This window comes from Fukomys damarensis, unplaced genomic scaffold (genome assembly GCF_012274545.1).
Source record: "Fukomys damarensis isolate Sample0158 unplaced genomic scaffold, DMR_v1.0_HiC HiC_scaffold_37, whole genome shotgun sequence".
In the NCBI taxonomy this organism is placed as follows: Eukaryota; Metazoa; Chordata; class Mammalia; order Rodentia; family Bathyergidae; genus Fukomys; species Fukomys damarensis.
The window spans coordinates 31,677,164-31,681,797 of NW_022900949.1; the positions used below are offsets into that span (position 1 = coordinate 31,677,164).

General features: G+C 45.8%; 1 protein-coding gene across 5 annotated transcripts in view; it reads right to left on the bottom strand.

Annotated features, from left to right (window-relative positions):
* Window positions 1-4,634, bottom strand: part of Nr2c2 (nuclear receptor subfamily 2 group C member 2) — a 31,118-nt gene that overhangs the window by 25,290 nt on the left and 1,194 nt on the right. For 2 of the 5 annotated variants that reach the window (XM_033759328.1, XM_033759326.1), the window contains exon 1: window positions 3,701-3,799. The exons of 1 other annotated variant lie outside the window; for it this stretch is intronic. The gene's annotated coding sequence lies outside the window, so the exon portion shown is untranslated. Of the gene's footprint in view, window positions 1-3,700; window positions 3,800-4,634 lie in introns of those variants that run through there. 2 more of the 5 variants (XM_010637935.3, XM_010637932.3) reach the window with 1 other exon arrangement.

Genomic DNA, 4,634 nt, shown 5'->3' on the forward strand with positions numbered 1-4,634 from the left:
CCCCAAAAAAAAAAAAAAAAAAAAAAAAGAGCAAGTACATGTTAGAAACAAGTCTCTGGTCTCTACACACAGTCATCTGCTCAAAGACGAACATCTAGACTGAGGAACATGCTTACAACATGGAGGTAATGCACACATATTACAACTTAGCAAGACCTGTCTCACAAAATTTTTTGAAAAAGGGCTGGGGCTACAGGTCAGCATGAAGGTCCTGGGTTCAGTCCTTAGTACTGGATTTTGGTGGCAACACTCCCAAGGATTACTAACAATGCAACAGGACAGTGTGGGGACCAGACCTGGCACAGACCTCAGCTGCCACTCCTCCTGTCCTCAATGCTGCCAGCAAGACAAATGAGGCTTCCAGGCAGTGGCCACCTCCAGCCACACTGTGAAGTCCTATACCACCTCTGTCTCCAAGGCCACTGAACAGTGGGGGTGGTGCAGGTCACTCTGCAAGCAGCACAGGGATCCAGGGACCCAGTGGAGGCCAGGGCTGTCCTGAGCCTTGTTCACCTCACAGCAGCAGGGCCAGAGCCAGCTGTGCATCCTAAACAACCACCTTTCCAGGGGTCACTGCTCTTCCTCACAGTGAAGTCCAAGAGGCTCCAAAACCTGTGTTGTAAGTACGCACCATCTACAGCAGAATTTTCCAGCTGACAATGTATGTTTAAAGAGATAAAACCATACCTCTCAACTTTTCGGCCCAAAACAAAGATTCAAAGTTTATAACTACCTCTCACAATTATGCAAAGCAGCGTGACATTTAAGAGCAGTTTGGTTTATGGTTCATGAACCTGTGGCCCACAGGCAGGTGGACCCGACACTGCGAGCAAGCAGGCAGCTCCTGCCCTGCCTGGACACACCCAGCCACACCAGTCTACGTCCTCTGCTGTTTCACTGCTGTAAAACCAAGTGCAATGTAATTCACTCAGTGCAAGGGCCTTGAGGATGTGTGTGCGTGCGGCGGGGTGCACGAGGCCATGCATCACCAGGCTGGCTACCCAGTGTGCCTCTGGGTGCCTCCTGAGCCTCAAGCTACTTCCCCTGTCCACTGGCACAGTGTATTTCTGCCTATCAGTCCCTCTGTCCATCTTCACATACACACTGATATTCTTTAGGACACTCATTTCTGTTTAGTCAGCAAAAGTTAGCTTCTGTTATTTGTTGGGAAGCCCCTGGACTGGTAAAGAAGGAATGTGCTGGTCAGTGTTCATTCACGAAAGAGAAGGGCAGAAGCAGCATGCATGTTCCGGATGGGAGAAGGGGTGGCAGTCTCTGCTCAGGGCCCTCAATACAGTTAGACAGCTACGAAGAATGATACCATGCAGGCGGGGTGGCACCCAGAGACAGGAGTGACCTGTGCAGTGACTTAGGCTCAGAGCTGTGTGGCTGCAGGGGATGACCCACCTGTGAGGACAGCGCTCATCCTGACTGCACCATGTTCCGGCACTGGGACACTACTGCCTGGGGAGCAAGTTCTGCGCCCTGAGCTCACCCTGAGCTTCCCAGTGTGGAAAGGCAGGGATGTTTGCAGATGATGAGGAGCTACAGAGAGAAACAAGTGAGAGTAGGGGGCTGAGTGATGGGAACAGGGGCGTGATTTTCATTATATTCCTTTTCGAACTGACTTTTAAAAACTCGATTACAAAGTTACCTTTCAAAACTAGGAGATGTTGATAGAATTTGGTATCATGAATTATTTTATTTTCCACCCTGAGCCAGAAATAACAGATGATCTTCGTACGTTTTCTCATTTTCCAGAGAAAAACTCCTTTTCTAACATTTTTTCTGCAAGGTGAAGTATAAAAGTCTAATTTGAAAAAATAATTCTTAGTTTCTTTGACAAGTAAATAATTGTTCCTTAAAATTTTTAAAAAAATTATGCTGCTTTTGCAACCACAAAGTCACCAAGTACATTCACCCTGGTGGGCAGCTCCTTCTGCAAACACAGGGCCCAGAGCCCTGTGCCTTCCCAGACGATTGGAGCAGGGCCTTGAACTGTTCCAACCTCTGCTACTCCCAAATACGAAGGAGGTGACGCTTGTCACCACCCCTGGGGTGACACCGGCCTCACTATTCCAGATCCTGAGGGATCTGAGGAAGGCAAGATTTCTTCCCATGGCCGGGAAATAGTTTTGCTTTCTAATTCACTGTTTCCTTTGAACAGTAAAAGTGTTTTGGAGCTTTGGACACTAGAGGTGTCCTCAGAGCTGGACCAGATGCCCAGGGACCCTTCCAGGTCCGGTGCAGCTGCTGCAAGGATGCTGCGGCCTGCTGGGGTTGTTCTACTCTTTCATTCCAGCCTGGGTCTAGTCTATTCCCATGCAGGTTTTGTCCAGGGCACACACTTCCTCTGCAGTTCCCTCTCCTCACCACCCCCAACTGATTCAGGTCTGTGCCACCACCTGACTCCCCAACCTGTCGCCATAGGAGTGAGGCCTGACATTTACTCGAAGCATGAGCTCCTGAATAATGAACTGCTTCCCTTTGCTTCTCCAGAGTGCAGCTACTACAAAAGGGGCACCGGGCCTGGCAGAACTGAAAGCCCTAGAAGGAGCCGTCTTCCCTCAATGAACACATTCATCACAGCTTAGCTAATTCATGGTCTACCATTCACTGCTTGTATTCAAGGCTACAACTGCTTAAAAAAAAAAAAAACCCAATGAAACAACATAGGGGGAGAGAGAAGGGAAAAAGGGTATTGAGGGGGATGTGACCAACATATGTTCTGTGCCTGGATGAAAATGTCATGCCGAAGCACAGTATTTTGTAAAACAATATACATTAATAAAAATACATTTAAAAAGCAGAAATCAATTTGGATACAATTAGACTCAGATGGCTTTGATGCAGCCATTCTCGTCTAGAGAAAGCTGTGGCCTCACGTGTTACGGGCAGAACACTGCTTAGGTTCCAGAGGACCTGGGAACACTCACAGGCTCATCTATAGTGGAGAGGCCGGTATGGAGCCAGGGTAGGTCATACTGTCCGATGGGAAAGGGAATTACGCATCTCTGTATCTGAGACAAAGCTAAAATCATACTGATCAGAACATCACACCCACTGTGATTCTACTTCGTGCACGCACATGTGTGTGTGCACGTGTGTGGCTTTTTGAGGCAGGGTCTCACTGTGTAGCTCAGGCAGGCCCTGAACTCACTGTGTAGCTCAGGCTGTCCTCAAACTCATGGTGATCCTCCTGACTCAGCCTCTCAAGTGCTAGGCTTACAGGCAAGCTTGGCATCTACTGATTTTAAATTTAAAAATCTATGTATTTTGAGTTGAGGATATGAGGTGTGGTTAAAGAAAAATATGGTGAATGCTACTCAACAGAAAGGCAGTGATGATCTGCAGGGCAGCAGCATGTTGTGCCTTAGTGACAGTGACATGAGTTTCAACTTGTCAGGTGTAGTCAGTGGGCTGTGAGCTACTGCGGCGAGGTATGCTTTAAGGCATGCTATAAGTCACAGATCAGGAACAACAAATTAACTGAAATGTTAATTCCGCTGGCACTATGCAACTGAGCCACTTCAGATTGTAGCTTTTTGAGAAATGTCATCAAGAGAGATGAGACTGGGGTCTCTGGCTGTGATCCTGACAGCCAGGTTCAGAGCTGTTGTCTGAAATCACCCAGTTTTCATGGGAAAAAGCGCAGCAGTCAAGACGGAACACCAAGGAGCTGTGGGCTGTGTTTTCTGACCTTGACAGAACTGTGTGAGCTGAATCTGCAGCCAGAGGCACCACGGTAAGCTTGGTTTCACCCTCCACCATGACCATGCTCCATGTCACGCATAGCTTCTGGGACAGCAGTTTCTGTCAAATAAAAACATGATGCAGTGTCCTCCTTCACCTTAATTCACTGGATCTGGCACTTGGTGATTTCTGGTTCTTCCCCAAAGTCCAAATGGTTACAAAAGGGAAAAGTTTTGAATTGATTTGGGATATTTAGGCAGCCATGGCAGTGTGGCTGAAAGACACTCACGGAGGACTTCCAGAACCGCTCCCAAAAGTGGCAAAAGTGACGGGATAAGTGTGTTTGAAATAAGGGCATTTTGAGGGAGATTAATAGCAATGTGTGACATTCATTGTATTTATTGACCACAATGCACTGATCAGTGGCAGGGTGAACCTAGCATCACAGGGCCATGGGTTCGGTCTTCAGCACCATGAAAAAGCAAAACAAAACCCCACAACAACAACAACAACAACAACCCTGTATATTTCTAAAGTTACATATTCAGGAATGTAAATACTCACTACAGATGTCTGGAAGATAACATCAAACTAAAAACACATTAAAATTCAAAGAACTGGTATTATACAGACCAGATTCCTTAATTAAATTGATTAAGTTAAAAATTAATAATGACAGAGGTGAAACCTAGACCTGTAAAGCTTTTAGAGAAAACATGGGAGAGCTGTGTGACCTTGTACTGAACAAAGACGTTTAGATGTCACATTAAAGTATGATTTGTACAAATGAGTCAATATATTAAACTTTATCAAAATAAAAATCCTCTGTTCTTTAAAAGATAGGTCAGAAAATTAAAAGACAAGCAAAAGATTAGGAAAAATATTTGCAAACCATGTATGTGATAAAGAACATGTATTCAGAAAAAAAAAAAAAAAAAAAA